Source organism: Mustela nivalis (genome assembly GCF_964662115.1).
Source record: "Mustela nivalis genome assembly, chromosome: 20".
Classification (NCBI taxonomy): domain Eukaryota; kingdom Metazoa; phylum Chordata; class Mammalia; order Carnivora; family Mustelidae; genus Mustela; species Mustela nivalis.
This window is the reverse complement of record NC_139039.1, coordinates 30,519,402-30,546,603: the sequence shown is the minus strand read 5'-3', so window position 1 is coordinate 30,546,603 and position 27,202 is coordinate 30,519,402. Positions and strand designations below refer to the sequence as shown.

Below are 27,202 nucleotides of genomic sequence, written 5' to 3'. Positions count from 1 at the left end.
AATGTATTTCAAAAATTCTTTTTGAACTATTTTTAAACCAATGTAAACCCTTCTTTTTGGAGATTAATGGATGGAAGGATTCTGGAGTATGGTGTTAAGAGGACACAGGATACAGCACTTAAAAAAAAGAGCAATTCTAAAAATTTCATTTGAGCTTAGGAGAATCAATTTTTTTTCCCCAGCTTATGACTGTTGAACTACTGCTGAAAAGTAATATTTTAAATTGACTAATTATCTGGATTTTTTTTTTAAGTATGGCAAAGGGAAAGGAAAATGTTCATTGAACTTTATAGAGTCAACTTTCATTAAACACACAGTTATTGGGCATCTGTATGGCAGGTACTGGAGATACAAACATGAGTATGTCCCATCGCTTCCATTAAGTGGAAAGAAGAGATAAGCAAATAATGAGATGAGCCCAATGTCCAAGGTAGCACTGCCTGCCAATGGAATGTTCAGCGCCCAATGTCAGTGTGGAGGAAGAACAAAGTAGTGGAATAGGAAGGCCAGAGAAAGCTTCTGTGAGGCAAGATGTTGTAAAAATCCAGTAGGAGTTAGTGGGAGTCAAGTGGTAGAATCCCAGGCACAGAGAAGGATGGTGAGCACTAGGTACATGGTGCTTTCCAAAACTGCAGAATGTCTAGAGAATAGTTGCAAAGTTTGGGAGCGGAGAGGACATGCGTTAAAACTGAGACGGGTTTTGATTTGTATTTCCCTGATGCCGAGTGATAGGGAGCTCTTTTTCATGTGTCTGTTGGCCATCTGGATGTCTTCTTTGCAGAAATGTCTGTTTATCAGGAAATACAAATAAAAACCACAATGAAATATGACCTCACACCAGTCAGAATGGCTAAAATTAACAAGTCAGATAATGACAGATGCTGGCGAGGATGCGGAGAGAGGGGAACCCTCCTACACTGTTGGTGGGAATGTAAGCTGGTGCAACCACTCTGGAAAACAGCATGGAGGTTCCTCAAAATGTTGAAAATAGAACTGCCCTATCACCCAGCAATTGCACTACTGGGTATTTACCCTAAAGACACAAACGTAGTGATCCGAATGTTTATAGCAGCAATGTCCACAATAGCCAAACTATGGAAAGAACCTAGATGTCCATCAACAGATGAATGGATCAAGAAGATGTGGTATATATACACAATGTAATGCTATGCAGCCATCAAAAGAAATGAAATCTTGCCATTTACGACAACGTGGATGGAACTAGAGCATATCATGCTTAGCGAAATAAGTCAATCGGAGAAAGACAACTATGATATGATCTCCCTGTTATGAGGAAGTGGAGATGCAACATGGGGGGTTAAGGGGGTAGGAGAAGAATCAATGAAACAAGATGGGATTGGGAGGGAGACAAACCATAAGTGACTCCTAATCACACAAAACAAACTGAGGGTTGCTGGGGGGAGGGGTGTTGGGAGAAAGGGGGTGGGGTTATGGACATTGGAGAGGGTATGTGCTCTGGTGAGTGCTGTGAAGTATGTAAACCTGGCGATTCACAGACCTGTACCCCTGGGGATAAAAATATATTATATGTTTATAAAAAATAAAAAATTTAAAAAAGAAAACTGAGACGGGAAAGGTAAGCTGGAGGGCAATGCATTTGGTGCCGCCCTATGGTGTTGAGCAGTTGCAATTTTATCCTGCGTTCAAGAAGAGTTACAGAAGATTTTAAACATGCTGGGACATGCCCAGATTTCTAATTTGGAAGGATCATCTCTGGCCATAGCCTCAGCCTGGAGAAGTGTTGGAGGCAGGTATTAATGCAGGTTCCCATACCTATCACCCACACCAGTGAGTGCAGCATGGCAGAATGGTCCCATAGCTGTTGAGAAGGAAAGGGTACTTATTTTTTTTTTTTATTTTCTTGTCCTAATGGGTAGAAAACCATATTTTTTTCCAAAGTAAACAATATTCCATGCCCAAACCTTGGTGAAGGCAATACTGGATACATACGGAAGAACTTGGCATTAACCGTTAGTGTTCATAGTCCTTGAGTTAAAGCAGTCGCTACAATTTCACTCCCAGAGAATCAGCCCGCTGGAAGACAAGTTTTTCTGTGAAGCATCACTTCTCACTGCGAAGCCCTAGGGTTCCTCCATCTCCTTTCAGGGAATCTTGAGGCTCCAAGCTGTATCCAGTGAAACAGCTAAGACAGGATTTGCCCTTTTCATCCACTAGAGTCCAGCGAGTTTATGAGATGCTGTATGATTGTGTTATTCCAAGGAAAAAGTTGATTGGAAAAAATACAAAATAATGGCATTCTCTTCACTATGTTGAACTTGAAAAATATTACTTTGTCATGAACATTTGTCAGCATGTCTAGGGTTATTAGTAATTCAGGTTAATATTTTTAATCGTCTCAATTTTAGTCTTTAGTAATACATACAATAGCTATAACCCACATAAGCATAAGCTTTTGAGGTTGTCCATTTTAAGAGCAAAAAAAGATGAAAATAAGACCCATTTGACACCAGAATGTTTGAAAACGGTTGTATTACATGTAAGTAATGATAATAGCTAGCATTTAGTGTTAACAACATGTTAGGCAGTGACCTACGTGCTTTTGTATGCATTAATTGATTTAATTTTCCTATCAGACTTAAGCAAACATTTTACTCTTGTCAGTCCTGTGGTGCACATGGAGAAAATGAGGCACAAAAAGATTGTAGTCATTGTTACAGCGTCATTAGGCTGTTGCCTTTAATATGCACTTAACCACTGCCTTTTACAGAAAAAAAAAATGGTCCATGCCATTTAAAATGCAATTTTTGGTGTTATGTAAATGAAATCTTTTAAAATATTTTTGTAAAATATTAAGATGCAATATACTTAATCTATGAGATATTCTTCTATTTCTACCCAGAAGAGTAGGTATTGTGTACACTAACCCAAAGTGTAATTAATTCTATTCAATAGTGATTGGGCTGGTTGATATGTAGATCTTAGATTATGTTGAAACCAAATATTAATAGCACTATTCTTTCCTCAAGCTCATATCTGACAAGTAAATGGGACAGCATATATATATATATATACATATATATAGTTTTCTGTAATTAAGATAAATGTCATACTATCTGCATCATAGTTAGACAGTATTGCATGGAGATTATATTCCTGGCCTTTGAAGTCAGAAAGTAATATCAAAATTCTCATTTGGAAATTTACTCATGGGTGTGTGTTTGTGTGTTTTTTTTTTTTTTTTTTTTTGGCAAGTTAAGCTCCGTAAGCCTCAATTTTCACATCTATTAAACCTCACCTAGTATGGTGAGGTTTAAATAAGATACTGTTGATAAATCAGGGTACAATATTTGCACATAATTACATGTTCAGGAAAGGTTGATTATTGTTATCATATAGATAAAATCTTCTTAGAGGACAGAAGCTATTATCCAGAAAAAATGTTACAGGTGATGCATATATCAGGCATGCATGTATATTCTGTTCATAAATAAAAGTGAACAGAGCCCTTGAGCTGGACTGTCTTTACAATATTGATTGCATATAAAGCATCGAGACTAAAAGTAAATTAATATTTAGGTGTCACTTAAAAAGGAATTTAGTTCACGAGGGAAAGTAAATGGATAAAGTTTCTACCATTCACACAGATTTTTCTCTGTTGAAAAATCTCTGTCCCCTCAATTTTTTATTTTTGACAGTTATTTCCAAGTGGGTAGATCTAAGTGGAAAAAATTTTATCTGGCAAAATACCTTTAAGCAGAATAATCCACAGGTGTAAAAAGCCTGAAAGATGAATTTAGGAATGGTTGTTAGTATTTTTTTCTTTTGACTTCATGTAGAATGTTTGTGATAAGTCATAATTCATAACACGTTTAAATTCATGGATTTACACAAGCCCTTTCTCTTGGGTAAGTCCTTTTGTGGGTGCATCTGCCAACGAAGCAAGGACAAAGGCAGCCGTGTCGGGTTCTTGAGCAGGGGAGTCGTGATAAATGTGGGGTTCTGTGTGCCCCTGCAGCCAGCAGGGTGGACAGGCAGGGAAAGACAGGAGGCTAAGAAGACAGCTAGAAGGCTCTCGTGGTCATCTGGGGTAAAGAAGTCCACCCTTAACCTGGCAAGCTAGGAAGAAGTGCATCCAAGAGCATCTGCCAAAGGGAGGACTCAAAAAAGAATGCTCTGGTCTTGGGTGCTGATAAGACCAGGGTTGCCAGTGGCTCCAAGTTTCTCGGTATCACCAGTCACCCCAGTGCCTTGTGGGTAGCCCTGAGGAAGGATCTAGCCGTGGCGGGGGTGGAGAATGAATTCAGCAGTGGACAAGAGTTTGAGTTCAAAGCCGTAGCAACAAATGAAATACTTCATATTAAGTTGTGAATGAGGACCTCGTGTGAAAAAGTCAGTATTGGAGACTCAAGTCCCTTCAAGCAGAGGCACCGTGATTGAAGTCACCAGAATGAATGATGGCCCCTGAGTTGAGGAAGCGAATTGGAGAGCTGAGAATTGAGAATGGACTGCTCTCAGATACCCGGTGCCTGTAAGTCAGGTTGTATCAGCATCTCACACCATGCCGGGGCACACCTGTTGTACAAAGCTCCGTGCTGGAATCTAGTTTCAGTGGATTTGATTTGTCATATCGTCAGGGTGGAGGGGAAGGGCACAGGGTTATTAAACATGTTATTCTCAAGAAATAAACATGAGCTTGGAATGAACCTATACTTCACCATTCATATCTTTATCATCTCTCTGGATGCGATGGTCTTCACTGTAATTATAGCATGTTTTTGGCATTATAAAAAGTAGCCCCGTCCCCCTGCTAGAAATAACTAGCACATTCTCCTATTGGGATAGGGCTAAGAATAGCAGCTTCTGACAGTGGGAACTGTAAATAATGGGCTTCACTGTTTATTTGTTGAATTGTCTAAGAAGAAAGAATGACAAGTAGGTCTATAACACACTTAACCCAACAGCCCAGTACCGGCACTCACCTTATGTGGCCAATGTTTAATGATACTGGGTATTTATGAGGCATTTTAACCTTGGTTATTTTTAACTGTGAAATACCTAGATCATATTATACATAAGAAATATTGACGAGGAATCAAATTTATGGAGAGAAATATCACCCTTCGAGTTGAAAAATTGACCACTACTAGAATATAATTTCTGAAAATGCAGCCTGAAGGCAATTCACTGGCGGGTAATTTTTCAGCGCAGAAGGCAAGTTTTCACAGGATGCTGACAGTCTCTCTCTCCCTCTGTCTTTCTTTCCTTCTCTTTCTCTCTCTCTCCCCCTCTCCCTTTGAACCTCTGAGGGATATTTTTGTTCTAAATATGCCTCACTCTATTATTCCCTAAGATACCTTCTTAAATTCCTATGATCCTATGACTCAACGCATAATTAATGCCTAGTATCACAAACAAGGATAGTAGGCAAAATGTTGAAATGATTAATATGCAAAGCAATAGAAACATTATAAATCTGATTTTGATCACTAATGATAGATACATGCACTATTTTGTACACTGCTTAATGGGCTTCCTAAATAATTTCCTGGTTCCTAGATTTTCTCCTTCCTGAAGGATCCAAGCACTGCTGTCAGACTTTTCTTTCCAATACATGACATTGGCCATATCACAGAGCTCGAAAATCTTCACTGGCATCCTACTGTGTTTTGAATAAAATTGAAAATTCTTTGGCATTCAGGATGCTCTAGTCCCAATACCTGTATCTTAATTATTTCCCTTAAACAGTATACTAGTTCTCCCCTCTGCATATTTGCTCGCTGTGATCATTTTAATATTAGATTTTATAACATTGTAGCCAAAGGTGAAATTTAGCCGAAGCATCCCGTAGGAGCAGTTTTTTAATATTCACTGTTGTACGAAGTTTTCAGTTTTAGGCATTCTTTTTAGATTCATGGAAGGAACACACGCTTTCACGGAATAAAAAGGGAAAAGAGAAGAGAGATTCGTGGGGAAGAGAGGAAGGGGAAAAACAAAAAGAAAAAAAAAGAGAGATATCTACCCGTTTATTTACTTACAAAATAATTGTGCTACAAATCTAATCTACAAATGCGTGATCACCACGCATTACTGAATCAGTTGCCCATACATCTTGACAAGCCTGTGTTACTTAATATGTCTGTAATGAATATAGCTATTATTTTAGACTACAGGCAACACCAGTGTTTTCTGTGGAGATGGGTATGAAAATCTACGGGCCACCCAGACTGATGCTGAGTCAGCAGAAGGCTTTCAGATGAGTCTGTAGATGGCTCCCTACCCTCCACCCCAAGGGAGCTTGTCTCCCCAGTCCAACTCTCTGCTACGGGCCACTCCCTCTCAGGCTGAAAACAACACTTACGTCATTCTTCTTGCTACCAAATCTATCCTTTAGCCTCGTCACATAATGCAATTTATTTCTTTCCTTTTTAAAGACACTAATGGAACTGTTATCTCTGCCTTCTACTAGCGCATGAACTCCGCAGTGCTGCGCTACCTGGTTTCCTCCCTTCATCCCAATATTTCTTTGGAGCTGTGATCTACTTAAAATTCAGAAACCCACCGAACGTTCTTTTAGTCCCTAAATTTACTTCTCTTGACTTCTAGCTTCTTTATAATAGTTCTTCTGTCTAGCTGAGAGACACTGACTGAATGTTTTTTCCCTAAGTGTTCATTAAATGCCCTGTTTCATGACTTCCTAATTTTTGACCTTACATAAATTCCCTAGCTATCTGAGCCTATATTTTCTTATGTGTATAATGGGGATGTTGATAGGGCTTACCCCGATGAGATGATTCCTGCATAGAACTTGTGTAATTTAGAACCCAGTAAACATTCTGTAAAAATAGAAACATTGCTATCAGGGCCACCTATTTGGCTCAGTGGGTTAAGCCTCTGCCTTCAGCTCAGGTCATGGTCTCAGGGTCCTGGGATCGAACCCCGCATCAGGCTCTCTGCTCAGCGGGGAGCCTGCTTCCCCCTCTCTCTCTGCCTGCCTCGCTGCCTACTTGTGATCTCTCTCTCTGTCAAATAAATAAATAAAATATTTTTTAAAAAATTTTAAAAAGGATAGAAACATGCTATCAGAAGCATGTAAAGTGAGGATCAATAGGTGTTTAACTGAAGATCTTATTATGGGGATTATGTGGATGTTTTCTCAGCTCTGGAGGCCGTGTTGGTTGAGAAGAGACACAGTTGGGCAGGTGGGCAAGTCTTTTTCCCTAGAGTTGCTGTGAAGAAGTAACGCTGTATGTTAGAATTCAAATATTTTTTGAAACTGCTCTTGAAAGTATGGTATCTGATTGGGTCATTTTTTCCCCTGCATACCATATTACAAGTGAAAGAAAGAAAGAAAAGAGGAATATTTTGAGTAATTCACTGCCATACATTTTTTTTAAGATTTTATTTATTTATTTGACAGGCAGAAATCACAAGTAAGCAGAGAGGCAGGCAGAGAGAGAGAGGAAGGGAAGCAGGCTCCCTGCTGAGTGGAGAGCCCGATGCGGGGCTTGATCTCAGGACCCTGGGATCATGACCTGAGCTGAAGGCAGAGGCTTTAACCTACTGAGCCACCCAGGCGCCTCACTGCCATAAATTTTTAAGGTGAATTTATACAGTAAGGCTTAGGATAGAATTATATTTTTATATTAATTTCTAAGCTCGGATATGATGTAAAGCGTTTTGATTAGGGCCTGGTTTTCTGAATTGACCCCAGTTACTTATCCATTAATTCATTTATCCCAAAATACTTATTAGCATGTACTATGGATTTGGTGCTGTGTTAAGTGCTTTCATTATTTTTTTTAACTCTTATCTAAACTTTTTTAAAAAAAATATTTATTTGAGAGAGAGAGCGCGCAGGAGAGTGTGGGCAGAGGGAGGGGCAGAGGCAGAAGCAGACTCCAGGCCGAGCAGGGAGCCCAGAGCGGGGCTTGATCTGGAGACTCAGGATCGTGACCTGAACCAAAGGCAGATGCTCAACTGACTGAGCCACTCAGGCGCCCCTGTTACATGTTTTTTCACCACAATGGCCAACAGGCTTCTTCTCTGAGAGCTTACCATCTCTAAGTAACTTCTCAACTTACATACAGCTTGCCATGTAGAATGACACGGAACATTTCTTGAAAGCCAACTGAGAAAGGTTCTGTGCTTTTCTTTTTCAAAGAAAAAATTATTTTTCTTTTCTTGTACTATATAATTTTCACAAATACCACTGTTGCTTTCAGTGTTCAGATACATCCAAATAATGTCAATTAGTTCGGAAACAGAGGAAACATTGCCTTTTTTTCTTACTTACAAATTTGATTTTGAACAATATATTTAGACTCATAACCTGACATAAATATGCCTTTAATTTTCTCATCAATCTAGTAAAAATGCCCTAATATCTATATTATATTGTGTTTTATAATGCCTATTCTAGGTTTGGCAGGGAAAAGATTGATTTTGATTATAAATTCTGACCATAAATGAGCTTACATGAGTTAAGTTGCCAATCACTCAGCAGAAAACAGCATATATGAGTAGAATATACCAAAGTCTAGACGTACAAACAGTAAAACCAGGCTTGTAAACTTCATGATTCCGTTAGTCCCAAATGCTGCAGTGCAAGATGGCAAAAGAGGTTTATATGAATGTGTAGCTGCCCTTTCTGAGCTACAAGTTCACAATCTATTGGTTTTTTTTTTCTGTTCCGATGATGTTACTGTAGCCTCTAAACCATAAAGCACACACACATTTAAAATAAGTTTCTAAATATTATGATAAAAACAAGGAACACACTGTTATTCACTTAATATCACATTGTTTATGAGGTTGGTGGGTCGGAGGCGGAATTTTCTAAAGCATTCATAAGGTTGACGTATGTCCTCAGTTCTAGCCCAAAATGTGTTGCATACAGTAAAAACCCTTTTCCAGAGCTGAGGCCGATGCTTTCCAAACATACATCTCTCCAATCTGCTTAAGATGTTCCTGTGGAACCCAGCTTTATTTTTTCATCCATTTGCATTTTTCGATGTGTTTCTCTCCTGCTCAGGTTATTAGATTTGGCGGCTGCACGGTCTAGATAGCGAGCCCCGCTGTACATAGGTGCCTTCATGGAAATCACCTGGGGCTGAGAGTTCCGCTTTTCTCCCCTTATCGTATCTGGAACACAGATTTGCTCTGCTCGTCCTATTTTGGCATCTGTGAATCACCGTCATGTTGTCATATTCGCAGTTACAAAGTGGCCGATGGGAAAGGAGCCAACAACTTGAGGCACTTTCAATAAAAAAAAAGAAAAAAGAAAAAAAAAAGTCTGATTTCAGCATTATACATTGGAAATGCTATTTGGGAAAGCATTTACTTCAGTTTCTCAGATGCTGGCAATAATTTCGTTGGCAATGCCTAATCCTACTTTTTAGAAGAAATGTTTGTATGTGCCGAAGAGTGTAAGAACCAGTAATTACTGGAAGCTACAGGTAAAGTGGCAAGCTTGGGAAACCAGAAGTGAATAATTTTCCATGATATAGTTTTTCATTAGTACCTACTAATTAAATGGACAGTGAACAAGTCATGTCAATACAAGTGATTTATGATAATTCTCTCAGTCATACTAGTCCCTTGTAATTTGATCCCTTTTCATACATGTACATTTTAAGTGGGCAAAAATGAAAGTAATTTTAAAACTAGATTTCAGAACAAGAGTCCTAGGTAGATCCTGAATTTGTTAAAATAAAAGACCTACATTGTACTTTCCCTTAAAATTTTACTCTATCATAACTATATGCAAAAATACTAAAATACCTTAAAACATAGTGTTCTGTTTTTACTCAGTTGAGTGCAGGCTTCTCAACAAATTAAATTATCATCTTTCTATACATAACACTTTATATATTCTTTAAGAGTGGCTTTTGGGACACCTGGGTGGCTCTGTTGTTAAGCATCTGCCTTCAACTCAGGTCATGATCCCGGAGTCCTAGGATCAAGCTCCGGGAAGGGGGGCGGGGGTGCCTGTTCAGCAGGGAGTCTGCTTCTCCCTCTGCCCCTCCCCCATCCACTTGTTCTCTCTCTCTGTCTCTCTCTCTCTCAAATAAATAAATAAATAATCTTTAAAAAATTACTTTTTACCATCTTCATGGAGATAAACACACACACACACACACACACACACACACACACACACTCATATACACAAAACCACTCTACAACTAGCTTCTCACAGCATTTACTTTCTTTCAACTCAGTGCAAACCTTCTGTTGATTTTTATGCATCTTCTCAAAAATTTCCACTGGTAGTTTTAGGCAAGGTTTGTTCTAGTATCTATCTGAATGATATGTGGTGACAAGATGGCATTACTAAGGCAAATATACAAGAAAAGCCATTAATTTTCAAGGGAGCATGTGGCTATCTCCTAGTTAGCATTTATAAACATTTTATTTTATGAATACCAGCTCTGGTGGTGTAGTTTGGAAAGAAATCTCAAAGGACCATAGTCCAACAATTTGGGGAATTCTGCACATTCCAGTTTTATTTGGTTTCATAATGAACATTAGGATTTCTCTGTGAAATCTTTCAATAAAAACATTTTGTGAAAAGGCATTGCCAAATATAATTGGCCACAGACCGCCCACACTTAACACACAGTACTCCACGGAACACACTGTGTTTGGGAAAATTACCTTAAATGAAGAAACACATTAGGACAGTTTAGAAAGATCCAGGTGTCTTTCAAAGCAGAGGATTGGTGAGCTAGATCCTTACTCTAAAGTGACCGGCTTATTTATTTATATATGTATGTATGTATGTATTTTTGCCAACCCTGTTCTTCAAAAATGAATCATCACGATAACCTTTATCTTAATAATTGAAACCCCCACCTGTTTTAGTAACAGGGATTTCAGTCCTTTTCAGCTGTTGCCTTCCTCAGTTTTGACCAAGGAATTGTCTGTGTTTCAGTCTTTCCAGCAGGGGTAGCAAGCATGTGTCCATGATTTGTGGGGATGTGTGAACTGTTTTGGAGTAATACACCTGTATTCAATGATATGATATTTCGAAATAAGACAAAGCTCAATGACCCTAATATAAAGAATTTCTACAAATGAATATGAAATAGACCAAGAGTCAGAAAAAAAAAAAAAAAAAAAGCATGCATGGGCAATTTTCAGAAAAGGAAATACAAGTGACCTATGTGAAAATGGTGAACATGAGATCAATAGTGAATATGAGATACAAATTAGAGCAACAGTGAGGGAACATGTTTTTTAACCCATCAGGTAGTCACCATTAGGACTTTCACATCTAGCTTTCACATCTAGAGCTGGTGACAATTTACGGAAATCGACACTCTTCCCTAATGGGGTGATGCATTCTTTGAAAAAATAATTTGTCAAGAGCAATTAAAAGGATGTTTGTACGTCCCTGGACCAGGCACATTTAGCTCGACAGGAGAAAGAAATACGTTTTACACATTCAAAAGGTCTTTTGTGACTGAATTTTTCAAACTTTATAATCTCCTAGCTCCTGGCCATCTGCGAACACGCCGCTTACAGAGGCTATTCCTTGTTGATGCTCCCTGGCCTTAAGGGTCATAGTTGGATTAGTCATGATGGAGCTGAAAGTCTGTACCAGTTCTACTGTGTGTTGGCTTGGCCACTGGCCAAGCTGTCATTGCTACCAACCTACCTTGTGACAGTCAGACAAGGCTTTCCTTTCCCACTGGCCTTGTGCTCTACTTCAGTGTAGGTCTCTGGGTCTTGGGGGGGGGGAGTCAGACAAAGCTTCCTCTGTCCCTTCCTAAATCTTGAGACTAGAGGTTTTTTGGAAACTCATTTGTTTCACACACACATAGCACCGCCTCCCTACATGCTTATAGGATGAGAGCGGCAGACCAGGAACGTTCTAATATTGGCTTCCAAGACCTGTCTGACTCCTTAAGGTCCTTCCAGACCTATTTACTGGCCCAGACTCCTTTTACCCCATAATAACGTTCCTCTCGGGAGCATGGCCCTTTTCTGCAGTCTGGCTTTGAGGAGCAGCAACCTGGACATCGGACATGTTTGAAAAACATTCCAATTCAGAGAGGGTGGAGGACAGGAGGGAGCTCGGGGCATCCTGGAGGTGCCTTTACCCTCTGTGCCAATTCAGGGGAAGAGCCTTAGCAGCCAGCCTTATCTGCCCCTGGCCCCTTGGGTTACAAACTTCAATCTCAGCTAATTACATTGAGGAAGGACCGACCATCAATTCCTATCACCTGTCGGACCCTTGTCCAAGCAAATGTCCTGCCAAGATAAGGTAAAATGATAGAAATTTCCAGATTGAGCCTGCCTCATGACTTTTATAGGCTGGTTCTCTTAGACATAGATCTGCCAGTGATTATATTTCTGTCCTTGTTCACCTAATCAAGCTCTTTCATATGAGCCACATATGCTCACTCTCTTCTGCTGGCAACACTTCTAGGATTCCAACCTACCATGCACATCAGGTTTAATTCCTGCCTAATCGTTATCTTTGCTGGATCTTTCTCACTTTCTAATTTTGGAGTCTCTAGGGTGAGTCTTGTACTCTTATTTTCTTTTTCCATGGTGAGATCAGCCATGTCCCTGGTATCAAATCCTGTCGTCCTTTTCACATCTAAATGTTGATCTCCTGCCATGCGAGCCTCAGCCCAGAGCAATTTGGCACCACCACCCCCCTTGCTACGTGCTGTTAGGCAGTGCCTGGAGACATGTTTGATTGTTACAACTGGGTAGCCATACACTGTCATCCAGTAGATAAAGGCAAGAGATGTCGTGAACCATCCTGCCATGCACACATGCCTAAGACAGCCCCTGCAACAAAGAAATATCCAGCATACATGTGAACAGTGTTGTGCGTGAAAACCCTGTAGCCTGTAGACACTCTCTCCTAGAAACCTGTATGCAACATTACCCCCTTAATGCCACTGTGTTTCTCCCACTTGATATGGCCAAATACAGATCTTTTTTTTCCTTTCCCAGTTACGGTTTTCTGCTCTCACTCAATCCCCCTCTTCTTCTTCTTCTTCTTTTTTTTTCCCCCTCTCTTTTAGGGATTTAGAAAGTACAGGTGTGCAGGGAGGGAGGAGCAGAGGGGAAAGAGAATCCTAAGCAGGGTCCTCTTTGCATAGAGGCTGACGCAGGGCTCCATCTCACTGCCCCAAGACCATGATCTGAGCGGAAATCGGGAGTGAGATCCTTAGCAGACTGAGTCACCCAGGTGTCCCTCAATCCCCTTTTCATAGGTGGCAGCACAATTTATCTCGCTTTCCTGAGACCTAGGAATGGTACTGAATTCCTGTCTTGTCCTCAGTCTCATCTGCCAGCAAGTCTGGTGAGTTCTACCTGTAAGCTCGATTCCGGCTTCCTCCATTTCTCTCCATCTTCTTTCTAGCCACCACGCCCGACCACCCTTCATCCTTTTCGTGTTTGGTCCGTTTCAGTAACGTTTCCACTGCTCCCCTGCCTTCTCTGCGGGACTGTGCTAGCGATTCACAAAGCAGTTGAAGAATGATTGTGAAAAACATCAACTGGATCCTGTCCTCCTTTCTCCCAAACCCCCGTGTTGCCCCTTTATAGTTAAAAGGGGCCCTTATGGGGCACCTGGGTGGCTCAGTCATTAAGCGTCTGCCTTGGGCTCAGGTCTTGATCCCGGTGTCCTGGGTTCGAGCCCCGCGTCGGGCTGCCTGCTTGGCGGGAGGCCTGCTTCTCCTTCTCCCGTTCCCTCTCTCGCTGTGTTTCTCTCTGTCAAATAAATAAAATCTTTAAAAAAAAGAAAAGAAAAGTGGCCCTTATGTCAAAAGTCATCCTGTGTTTCTCAGACCTCATTCACCAGCCTTCTCGCTGAGAAAGGTTTTCTCACACATCGCAACGCTTTAATCTTCCTTTCGGCTCTCTTTCTTGTGTTTCCTTATTCCTGGTATTTTCTGCTGCTAGACTCTCCTAGACTTGGACATGCTTGTCCTTCATTCCTATCTTAGATCAAGTCTCCTGTCTTTCCTGCCCCTACGAAACAAAATGGCCTTGCTCTCCCACACTGGCCCTGTGTGCCTCCCTTACTTATTGTAAAGTACTTAAGACTGCTTTGTTCTTTTGAATAGCTTTTTAAATTTAGATGTCACTGACACATAACGTATTAGTTTTTAGTTTAAAACGTAACGATTGGATATTTGTATATCGTGCAAAGATGGTTACACACTATGTCTAGTCAGCATCCATCACCATACATAGTTGCAAATTACTTTTCTTGGCATGAAAACTTTTAAGATCTACTCTTTGTAAATTTAAAATAATCAACACAGTATTAATTATAGTTACCATGTATATTACATCCCTGTGACATATTTTACAGCCAGAAGTTTGTACTTTTTAGCCCCCCACACCTATTTTGACACCTCCCCTCACCCACCCCCAACTTCTAGGAATCACTAATTTGTTCTCTAAGTCATTACTTATTTTTAGATTTTGGTTTTGTGGGTTTTTTTTTTTTTTAATTTCATGTGTAAGTGAGATCATACGGTATTTGTCTTTCTCTGTATGACTTCACTTAGTCTGTTGAACTACAGGTCAATCCTTGTTATCACAAATGGCTCTCTAATGGATTTGTTGTGGGTGAATAATATTCCATTGTATTTATATACATTTTCTTTATCCATTCATCTCTCAGTGGACCCTTCGGTTGTTGCCATATCATGAAAATCATGTTACATTATTACAACGATTGTTACTGTATTTTTATTATCTTATTTTAAATTTTATTTAATTATTAATTTTTAATATCAAATTATTATTTATTATAATCACAATTGTATTTTTATTGTATTATTGTGATAATGTAACATTATTCATGATGTAGTTATTGTTACAATTATTAGTACATTACAACAAATTATGCTATAAATAATGCTGCGGTGAATGTGGGGGTGCAAATATTTTTTCAAGTTAGTGTTGCATTTCCTTTGGATAAATACTCAGAGGTGGAACCGCTAGGTCATATGGCATTTCTGTTTTTCATCTTGTGAGACCCTCTATGCTGTTTTCCATAGTAACTGCTTCAATTTAACATTCCCAGCAGCAGTGCACCAGTTCTTTTTCCCACACACCCTTTTTGATAATAATCCATTCTAAGTGGTGGGGGGTGGTATCTCATTGTGGTTTGGATTTGCGTTTCCCTGATGATCAGCCCCGTTGAGGACGTTTTGATGTGCCTGTTAGTTTCTGGGTGGTACCTGCAGAAACAGTGCCCATTGAGCTCCTTTGCCTGAGTTTTAGTGAGTTTTTGCTGTTGTTCTTAATATTTATGCATATATTTGTATTTATGTAAGATAGTAACTCTTTGTCTGATGTGTCATTTGCAATTATTTGCTCCCACTTGGTAGGTTGATTTTTTATTTTGTCGATGGCTTCCTTTGCTATGCAGAGGTTTGATAGATTCCCACTTGGGTTTTTTTTTTTGTTGTTTTTGCTATTTGTTTGTTTGCCCAATCCAAGAACTCATCTCTAAAATCAGAATCAAGCAGCTCACCATCTCTGCTTTCTTGTAGGATTTTAATAGTGTCAGGTCTCACATTCAAGTATTCAGTTCATTTTGACTTGCTTTTTGTGTATGGTATAAGATAGTGGTCCAATATAATTTATTTGTATGTTGCTGTCTAGTTTTCCCACCACTGTTGATTGAAGAGACTGTCTTTTCCCTGTTGTATATTCTTAGCGCTTTGCTATAAATAAATGAAACATATGCGTGGGTTTGCTTGTGGGCTCTCCATTCTGTTTCATTGATCTATGTGTCTGTTTTTATGTCAATAGCATAGTGTTTTGATTTTACAACTTTGTAATATAGTTTGAAGTCAGAGAGCATGATACCTCCAGCTTTGTTCTTTCTCAAGATTGTGTTGGCTCTTCTGTGTCTTTTATGACTTGTTCATTACATCATTCTCAGGGCACTCAAGTTTTGATGATGGGGTAGCCCTGTGTTTCACTTTAGTTTGTACTCAAAAAATATTGGTTACATTGACGAGGCTCTTTCAGCAATGCAAATAATTAGAAATGAGCCATTAGCTGTTAGAAAGCCCAATACTAAAGCTTAGTAGAAAGGCAAAAGTTCATAATTCTGTTAAAAAGATTGCTATATGACAAGGTGATCCCATGTAAGATCCTACAGCATGGGGAATTCTTTCCAGAAGTTTGTTTTTCTGACAAAAGTGATTCCCCACTTCACACCTTGTAACTGTCTCAGAAATAATCCAATGTTTCCCAATACTGTAACTATTCTTATTTATATTCCAACTAGATCACAGGTTGCTTAAGGGTAAGGATTCTTGTTTATCTTTGTATCATTTGTCACCAAATGTTAGACCTAAACAAACAGACAAAACGTGGAAGTTTTCCTGTTTATATGGCCAACATCGTTCAGATTTTGGGCATGGTATTTATGATAAACATTTGCTACTCATATTGTTTCTTACTATCTGATTTTGTTCTGAGTATAGGATAGTTGAGGCAATATGCTATTTATACTAGCAAAGCTGAAGCTTCTATAATACCAACTGGTAATTATTATACTAAACAGTAGAACAATAGGTTGATCAGTTCATTATGAAAGCTAACATATATTGAGGGCTGATTATGTGCCAAGCCATATTCTAAATGCTTTATTATGTATTAACCCATTGAATTCTCAAAATATCCACAGGAGGTGGTGATAACTATTTTCCTTCTTTTACATTGAAAGACATTATGCCAGAGAGAGTTAAGTAACTTGCTGAAGTTCACACTCTAAGAAATATTGAGGTCCCTTTGAACCCAGGCGGTGTGACTGCAAAGTTAACACCTTTAATCTCTATCCATTCACTTTTGATAAATACTATGTAATTGAATCCAAAAGGCTTTATACCTTTAAAGTATCAAAATCCTTTCTTCCTTAATGCAACTTTTTAAAAATTCCACAAGCGGATTTATTGCTATATACACTACACAATTAAATATGTCTCAACCCTTCACTAACTTCAGTGATAAATATTTCTGTTTTGTTGTATGCAAGGCCAATTCTTTTCTTATCCCCTTTGAAAACGCAAGACTTCAGATGAAAACACTAACAATTCTCTGCATAGTAGAGTGGGGGAGGGTGAAAACCAGGAAAACAAATTGCTCTAACAATGTATCTTGGCAGCACAATGGTCCATTTCTAGCAAAGAGGAAATAGACATGACATGACATGCTCTGATTTGAGATAATCTTTTACGTTTGGTGATGATTAACAATCCTAATAAATCAATACCAGCAAAGTTTAAGAATGGAAAGATAACAAAAACCCCTTTAATTGTCCTTTCCATTTAAAGGATACATTTGTTTTCTATAACCACAAGGGAGGGGTACTCATTTTCATGAAAGGTTTAAGATTCCGCCTTTTCAGTAGCAAAAAATTCACATGACAACCAAAATGCACAAATAAAAATCTTCATTAAAAGAATATGAGAGGCAAGCCAAGCTCCCAACGCCCCGTTCTGCTCTGTTTGCTGGGCCCACCCGCCCGCGCCCACCATGGCCACCATTCAGCCGCTGGTAGGAAGATGATGCTTAGTGGAGACCAAGGGCTTTGACGCATACATGAAGGAAGCAGGAGTGGGAATGTCTCTGCGAAAAGTGGGTGCAATGGCCAAACCAGATTGTATCGTCTCTTCTGATGGCAAAAACCTCACCATAAAAACTGAGAGCACTTTGAAATCAGCCCAGTTTTCATGTAACCTGGGAGAGAAGTTTGAAGAAATTACAGCTGATGGCAGAAAAACCCAGATGGTCTGCAGCTTCACAGATGGCACGTTGGTTCAACATCAGGAATGGGAAGGGAAGGAAAGCACAATCCCAAAAAAACTGGAAAATGGGAAATTAGTGGTGGAATGCATCATGAACAATGTCACCTGCACTCGGGTCTATGAGAAAGTAGAGTAAAAATTCCTTCATCGTTTTGGATAGGAATTAGCGGTGAGGATGAACAAGCTCAGTTCAATGAGCAAATCTCCATACTGATTTTTTTTTTTTCCATTACTGTGTTCAGTTATCTTCATCACAAACATTTTACATGCAACTATTTCAAAGTGTTGATTTAATTAGGATCATTCCTTTGGTTAGTAAATAAATGTGTTTGTGCTAAACAAAAAAAAAAAAAAAAAAAAAAAAAATAGAATATGAGAAGCCAGTCTGAAACAGAAATGAATTTTTTTTTTCCCCCTAGAGTAAATGTCTTCCTAGGTAGCTGGTTCAACATTAAGGACCATCTGGTCTCTTTTCCTGTTCTGTATCCAATGTCCCTAGCAGCATAGACATGAACATGGTTTTGGTTTCCTAACTAAGTGAAATCAATGTAGAATGGTGGAGCAGAGCTGCACAACCATAGACACACACACACACACACACACACACAGCCGTCTCTGTCTACCTAAGATTTTATTTATTTATTTTTGTCTAGCTGGTTGCCGGTCAATAATGAGGTTTCAAAGGGTCTGTGCCAAGTCAGCTAAAACATTCATTTGAGGGATTTCTGCTTTTATTGACTAAATCTTAACTCTATAGTATTTCAGCTAATCGAAGAGATAGGTACATAGGCATCATAAGTGAAGAAATCGTGGTTATTTAGGCCTGAATTTATAACGCCGCAGAGCTAATTCTACAAGGGGGATGGAATTTGGAGTCAAAGAAATTAAAATAAAACCCTTCTTTGACCACAAAGCCACTGTTTGACCTTTAGATTTCAACGTTCTTCATTTTGATTTCTTCAGTTACAAATTTAGAGCACCGCATCTCGAAGTGTTGAGTTGCCTACTGGATTTTTCGGTTGAACTTCAAAACTCTGAAGCTTTAAAAATCTGAAAACTTACTGTCTTCTCCTCTCATTCTCCACTTTTATTTTTAATTTCTTTTGTGATCACTAATTTGTCAACTGGTGTTTTAGTCCCTCAAGCCAAACATTGAAAAGATACTCTGTAACATTTGTCTCCAGGTGGGTCATTCCCACATGAATTCTAGCTCTTAAGTACCTTGGAAATCTCGTCCTTTCTTTAACTCTTCACTGTCTTTGTCCCAGTTAAATCTGTCACCATTTCAGTTTTAAATTACTGCCAAAGTCTCTTAGCAGGTCTGCTTCATGCCACTCTAACCATCGTTCATACTGCTATGCGGATTATCAAAACCAAAAATATGTTATCCATGTTCCTTTTTAAGATCATTTATATCCTTCAGTTTAAAAAAGTAGACTCATCTTAGCACGGCATAAGGATCTGGGACCTTTAGCATTATGTCCTGTCTTCCTCCAAAGGCTTCCTCCAATTTCTAATTAGTCCAAAGTGATCTACTTAGTAATACTCTAGGCTGTCAGGTTTCCCATGTCTTTAGCCTTTATCTGTCAGTTTGCCACTATCTGATTAAATCCCATTCAGTCTTGAAGATTCATACTATCACTTCAACCCACAAAAAAAGGAAAATATATATGACCTTGCTAAGCCAGGGGTGCAAGTGCCTCTCTCTTTCTCCTCCTCCCTCCCACCTTCTGTCTGTCTCTTTCTGTGTGTGTGTGTGTGTGTTTAATGATTTTTTAAAAAAATGTATTTGACAGACAGAGATCAGAAGTAGGCAGAGAGAGAGGGAAGCAGGCTCCCGGCTCAGCAGAGAGCCCAATGCAGGGCTCCATCCCAGAACTCTGAGACCATGACCTGAGCCAAAGGCAGAGGCTTAACCCACGGAGCCACCAGGTGCCCCTCTTTCTGTGTGTTTGTGTGTGTGTGTAGATGTTACACACACACATAAAAGAAGACGAGCTCAACCAGAGTACTAAACACAGAAAAAGAAAGGTGGCCTGTTTCAAGGACCCAGACGTCCATATGTTTACTTTTGTTCTTACCTGTCTCTGGACAATAAAGTTGAAAGCTAATTGTCCGACAGCAAGTCCACTCTTCTTGGACTAAAATTGTGCCTGCACCTCACACCGAAATATTATTGAAGAGGATGTTTTGTGGATCTGGCCAGAGGGTGGGAAGGTCTTAGAGATGCTGAAGTCCATTCTACGGTCCCTCTAACCAGTCCATGATCAGTACATTGGAGCAGAGAAACCCTTGTCAGTGGTTGCAGTCCTGGCTTGGGAATAAGCTGACAAATGCAAAAGTGTTGATGGCAAAGAGGAACTCATCCAGAGGCTGCAAAGTGGCAGTTTCTGGCTTGCCCAGAAATTAGCCCAGTGAGCGTTTAATTGGTGGCTGTGATTTGGCTGTGGTCCAGCTATTGATAACCTTGTAAGTTTATAGGATGTTGTTTTGATTTTTAGAAGTTTATAGATTTTTTTTTATAGTTGTTTAGTATAGGAAAACAATAGTTCTGAGGCAACATCACATTTTACTTCATGTAACGTGTTGCACGAGTAACCCTCGGCTTTGAAAGCTCAGGAACTGCTTGCATGTTGTCCCCTCAGTTAAACTTGAACAGCCTTAGACTTGTTACCACCCATAGAAGTGCTGACTTTCCCTCCGTGGGGTGGTGGACCAGATGCCTGGATTTGCTCAGACCAATCCTGCATTGCATGTCCTGTACGGACAGCTAGTCTGTTTACTGCCTTCTTTTAGTTTCACAGTCTCCCAGTTAGATGACAAATGTTATGTTTACTTTATCCGTAGGGGAGCTTAGCAGAGCTTAACACTTCTCCTGTAATACCTAAAAAAGGGAACACTGAGCAAACCACAACTCCTAGATTGTAAGAGTGACCCAGTTCAGCATTTGTGGGAAGACTTTCAGGAAGGAATGTTTGAGATCTACAAGTTAGGTCAAGAGTTACATGAAGGGTTTCATCTGCTTGCACATTTGCCAAGGTCCCAAGACCTTGAGACCAGAGACCAAAAGAGGGGAGGCTAATTTGAGGAAGAGGGGAAAATAAGCCCATGGCTGTAGTATGAGGAGACAGGAACCTGATGTGAAAAATTAGACCAGGGAAGTCAGTAGGATTCAGAACAAGCCTTAGAAGTCATGCCAAGGATTTTCAAATTTGCTCTATGAGTGGTAACAGCAAAAAGTATTTTTAAGTAAGCGCTGAGACTTGCTTATACCTACTTCTTTTCTTTTCTTTCTTTTTTTTAAGGAATACTCTGGCGCATATGTGGATAACGGATTGGGGTTGGGGTAAATTGCATGAAAAGCAATAGAATTGTGGAAGCCCTTCAGCAAGCTAAAATGGTGGCGTCATGAGAAATTATGGAAACTGATCTATGGGGGTAGTTAGTGGGGGAAGCGAACTATTTATTTTTTTAAAAGTTAGCAGAACTGCGATTGATCATACTTTTTATTCTGAATGCTTCTGTTTATATCAAAAGAAAGAGACATCTGGAAATCATGCCTATGGACAGTATGTAAGGTGAAACTTTAGGTTAATTCTTTCATTTACTCTTAATCAGTTTTGCCCTTAATTGGTGTGAGGCTTCCTTCAGAGAGGGGACTTGGCCCCATGCTGCCATAGGGCCACCACAGTGACAGGAGAAAAAGCAAGGGGCCAGCCGGGAGAGGTCTTCCCAGGAGAACAGCCTACCTGCAAGAGACTGGACTCTGTCCATCTCTGAGCATTCCGCTCCCTTTCTAATTCTTATGACAGAGTCCGTCTTGGGACTACACTGAGAAGTCATTTCTCTGTCCTGACAATTTCACACCCAAGTGAACTCAGATGAATTTACAACAGGAGCTACCTCTGTTTACAAATTAGTATCAAAATGTTCATCAGTTTTGCAAGGCTTTACATTTTACTTGTTCTGAGGCTACAATAAAACTCCGTTTTAAAGTATTTCATGTAAATTGAGGCATCTGGATATTTACATTGGTGACATATGTAGACTGTTGGGAAAGAAATGTGTCAAAGAAGCAGAATTCCCAAGGAAAATTTTTCCATATTTTTGATTTTCACTTTTGAGAAAACCAATTTAGGTCCTACAGGAAGGAAATAATAGTTGAGTTTCTTCTGCTACCTGCGTATCACTCCTTTGCCTCTGATTAGGATTACATATTATATTGATTCAAACCTGTCTGTTTCTTTTCTCCATACTGCACGAATGAGGAGTTTACTTCATTTTATCTCAGTGACACTTATGAAGTATCGTAAACAAAAATCTCTCAGGCTTCAATGTAGTTTAGTGAAAAGTACACACGGAACTCAAGTCAGTAAGGTAATACTTGAAAAGAGCACAATTCAGAGGAACTTCTCCCCGGTGGTATTTTATTTTTATTTAGTAGAGATGAAATCCTCTGTGACACCTAGCCCTGAAAACTCCTGGTTTAGACATGAATTCACGTGCTTCTTCTCACAGTCAGTGAGGGAATGTGCTGGCATCTACCCCCATGACCTGGAGAATGTGCCCTGTGATTTCTGTATTTTGCTCTCAGACATGAAACTCATTAGCTTTTGTGATTTCAGTGCATATGCATTTAACAGAAAGGCATTTAATTATTACAACCAAGGAGATGGTTTTTAATTTTTAGTAAAAAAAAAAAAAGAAAGAAAGAAAGAAACTAAATGAAATCAAGAAAAGTTCTTAAAGTTGCCCTATAATTGTGCTAAGTATAACAATGCATCAACCTTTATATTCTTTACTGGATACCAATAAATGCTGTGTTTTATTTTAACAGGCAATTTGCTGCCAGAAGTGTTTTCTTCCAGAAGGTAAGTAAGTGCCTTTTAAGAAATATTATATAAAGTTATCATGGTTTCTGATTTATAGCTTTGAAGAGCCTATTAATTTTAAAGCCCCATGGCTGACAGCTGTGTTGTTCAAAGGCAAGGATATATAGTATTAATTATCTTAAGCTCTGGATTATTGTCCATGGTGCAGACATTATGTAAAAAGGAGAGACGGGCACATTTTTCTATTTTGTAAGAATAATTAATTAACCTGGTGCTTTTAAAAGAAAAACACCTGTTGAAGAAAAATACAAAGAATACAGTTCAGGTTGATCACATTTGTTTCAGTTTCCAGATAGTTTGGGACAGTTTTCAAAAAAATTACCAGCCACTTAGGGTATGACTGCAGTTTTTTGTTATCGGTCTTTGTGACTTGGTTGGCTGAGATCGGAGAATGGCTTGGTCATTTTGAAGTTTAAAAATGTTTCACTGATAAAAGGTTGCATGATCGTATCAACGTGTTTTTGCTATAAAAACCCATTTGGCAATGAGAACATATATATTGTTTACTTGAATACATATGCATTTTAAAATCTGGTGATATATTAGGTTTAACCGGAGTTAAAGGTTCTTGCTGACTCAACCTTATATTTAAATTTTCAAGAATCCATTTTAAAGTCAACTGCGTTTTTCGGGAGAGAGTATCTTCATTATGTAATAAGAAATGATTGGAGCACAGGGTTGTTTCTGAGCTTGCCTTTCTCCAAGTCTGTGTTGTCTGTGTTGCCTTAGCAAGTCATGGTATGGTCTTCAGAAGACGCCCTCCCACAGCTCCCAGAGCGAACAAACACTGATCTTGATTCCTGCTCTTGGTTCGGTTTCTCACTAGTTGGTATTTGCTGGTAGACCACCAACGCGTTTTCCCTCCCAGCCCTGTGGGTGTGGTATTAAGTTCAACACACTGTCCTTGAGGTATTTGAACCCTTCTGTGGGTTGTAGTAACAGAGTGGCTCTCTGTGCCACTATGTCGCTATCGTCAGTAAATTCACAAATTGTAACTTCTTTTTTTGACTAATCATTGTTTCTTTACATGGTCTATAGGTCTATGATCAGGAGAGGTTGGCATATTAATCTGGTGTACAACAGACTAACCCTCAGGTCGAGTTAATGAGTTATAAAAGAAGTGCATTTTGAAGAGAAAAAAAAAAAAACCACTACTTTTAAAAGCTTGGAATTTTATGGCTAGGGCCTCTAAATGTGTTAAATCAGTTATCAGGAGCTATTTTCAAGGGTATAATCCACAGTCTTCCATACCCTAGGGGACATAAGCGGTGATGAAATTAAACAAAGTCTGTGTATAAATTTAATCTTCACATGTATATCGTCAGTTACATAGCAGTTACATAGTGTTCAGACTACCTTACCACTGTTGATAGCTTTTGTGCACAATTTTCTAATATTTCCCAACCCTCACCTCTCCCCCTGCCTGCCCCCTACAAATGCTGGGATAAAAAGAACACAGGTTTAGGATCAATTAAAATTCACTTACAAACCTAGCTTCAGCTCTTACTAGCTCTGTGATCTCTTAGGCAAGCTCCTTAACTTCTCTGAGACATTTCTATCATTTTTCAAGCTGGATATACAAATACCTGTGGTACCAAGACGGTAGGAAAGATGCTGAAAGGAATTGGTCAGTTCTTGACTTTTTTCTAGGAGTAAATCTCTTGTTATGGACACACGGCCTCAGATAAACTCCTTATTGCTCTCTCTGATAAAATGGTAATTTATGGCACATTTTTCTGTATTCTTTCATGATTGTAAACTTTGACTTTGGGTGCCCTGACCTCATAGGGTACTGACATTTTGAAAATGAAGATATGGTATCTTGCTCCACCCCAGGTAAAGATGTTCTTTATGTAGTGTCTATGCATCCTCTCTAGGGATTAGCCTGTGGGCCCTGAGGAACACAAAATATTCTCATTTTAGTGCCTCCTTATAGATTTTTCAGACATCTTTCTTGACTTTCCTTCCTTAGCATCCTAAGTGTCCCTACTTAAGGTGTTTACTCTCTAGGGCCTTCCTCTTCTTCATGATCTACTGAAACTTGGAACTGGAGCCCTATTCTTTCATTCACTTATTTAGGAAATTGCTCCTTTTTTGTAATGTTTTCCCTTAAAACTCTGCTGGGTAATCGGACAGTTAAATAACTGAAAATGCTTCAATAGCCTCCCTAGGTAATATTTACATTTTAAGAAGCTTCTGTAATGGCTTCACCTAAATGTAAGGGAATATGATCATCTCTGTGGCCTGGGGAATCATTCAAGGCCCAAGTGTTTTCCAGGAAGCTCTATAAAGTATGAAAAAAGTAAGGCTGCTTCCTCTGCACACATGCTGTAAAATTTACACATGCATACAGGACATCTCATTCACATTCTCTTACTCTCTCCCACCTCTCTCACTGCTTGTAAAAAAAAAAAAAAAAAGAAAGAAAGAAAGAAAGAAAAAAAAAGAAAGAAAGAAAACTTTAAGCAGACATGATTGATATCCAGGCCTCTTCTGAAATACCTAAACACATTTTCCTCTCTGTTTTTAAATCTCTGCTGTGCTGTTCTCAAACCCCTTATATTTTCTTCGTTTCTTTCAAAACCTGGAGAATAATTTACATTTTTGATCATGTGTTACTTGTCACAGATTTGCATACACTTTAGCCAAATGATTCTGGGAAGGTTGGAAGGAATTATTGCATTTGTACTTCTGATCAGGAAACGGAGCAAGAAGAGACTCAGCGAAAGTCCGAACAGCGAAGATGGGTTAGTACAAGGGTTTCTGATACCCAGTCCGGTCCAAGCATGTAGATGTTGTTTTATCACATAAAGGCAATCCACGTGCGATTTTCTTCCTGTGGATTTATCCCTACCTATGAAAATAAGGGAAACAAGAAAAATAAACCAAATATACTGCCCATGGTAACGGGACTCCGCTCTTCAGAAAGCCAGGCTCTCACCAGGCTACTTGAAGATAAACTCAATGTTCACAGCAAGCTTGAGTGTTTTTAGTATTTTTATAGCAGAAAGTCAAAATGAAAAGAGTTTCTAAGTGATAAATGACATATTCATTTTTAAATACAGTTCTCTGCTTGGATAACATACATGTATATGTGACTTAGCTGAAGTTCTTGAAAAAATACCGGAAGGCATTATATGCTTAATTTTGCTGGACAAAGCTGACTAATCCTAGTAAGGAAAAAAATGCAGTGGATTCCCTTGAGAAAATTTTAATTGACCTTTAAAGGTCATTCCTGTACCTTAATGTGCTTTACTAATACAGAATTGAGAATATTTGATATTTGTTGATTTTATCTCAAAGTTTTATGTAGATTTTATTTTTTACTCTTACTCAGAAATGTTTGTGGGTCCCAGTGCTTCCAGAAAATACCTTCCTTCATCTCCATCTTTTCTTCTACATGTTTGTGTCGAGGGGTCTAATGGTTCGCTTTACTCTTCTTGAGCTAAGACCTACTAATTATGTCTATCATAAAGCCATTTTCCCCCAATCAGACAAAAGGATGTTTTGCCTTTTTTTTTTCTTTAAATACTTATTTTTCGGTGGTTTTCAATAGTAAATCTGTATTTTGTTAAATTCAGAAAAGTTAAATAATCTTGAGAATAGGATCATTCTCAAGTTAATTGTCCATGCCGTGGGTTTGTCTGGGATTATAAGTTGAAAGTTGGATAGGAGTGTCTCTTAGGAGGATTTCAACTGTACGAGACGGGCTCGAATCCAGAAGGAAACTTTCTGAATTAATTTAATTCTTTTATCGTGTGATTTTTCCTAGAAGACTGAAGAATCCAGAAAGTTTCTTCCTCTTTACATCTGGAAAGTCCTCTTGCACACATTCTTTAAAACCTACATCTGTACTGTCGGTTTCCCTTCCTTAGTCAAAGGTACATCTCCCTTTTATTTTTTGATCATTAGTCCGTCATTTTCAATAATTGTGAAAGTGTCTGAAAAAAAAACATTGCTCCAAGTGTTCCTGAGCCCTAGCACTTTCCTTTCATTTCTGAATCAAGCTCTGTGTTTCTTTATATCTTCCAACTTTTGACCTGTTTTCATGGGCACTTTGGTCATTATCATATTTATGAGACCACTGTTCCAGGTAAATGTTTAAAGCACAAAAATACAGACTTTTCTCCCAGTGAATTTCATTCTATGTAGAATAAAACTCTGCATTTTTTCCTTTTTCCTACATACTGTCATTGTTTTTATACATTCACCTTGAAGTAAATATAAGCCTTTCTCGCTCAACTCTGGAGAGTGATTCAAGTGAGATCATATGCCACCATTCTCTCTCTGAAATCCCAAGGATTAATTTTCTTCATTTAAGCAAACAGAACTAGTATAAAACCTTCATATGGAGAATAAGTATACATATTAAATCTTGAATTATATAATAAAATGAGCCTGGGGAAAGTCTTCTTTCCACAGTAAGATTTTCATTGTAGAAACAATACGGACTGCAGCTAGTGGATTATGGTGAATTTAAAGAAGAAGAAAAAATCAGCATAATTCAGTTGTGCCACCCTTTGAGAT

At 38.9% G+C, this 27,202-nt stretch overlaps 1 protein-coding gene and 1 pseudogene across 2 annotated transcripts in view; both read left to right on the top strand.

Annotated features, from left to right (window-relative positions):
* The window catches only part of TENM3 (teneurin transmembrane protein 3), a 2,451,411-nt gene that overhangs the window by 432,536 nt on the left and 1,991,673 nt on the right, over window positions 1-27,202 (top strand). Inside the window, exon 3 of the mRNA XM_082715814.1 lies at window positions 22,621-22,654. The gene's annotated coding sequence lies outside the window, so the exon portion shown is untranslated. The remainder of the gene's footprint in view (window positions 1-22,620; window positions 22,655-27,202) is intronic.
* LOC309855188 (fatty acid-binding protein 5 pseudogene) lies at window positions 17,506-18,149 on the top strand (annotated as a pseudogene). Its single transcript has one exon. The product of its transcript is annotated as a fatty acid-binding protein 5 pseudogene (transcript).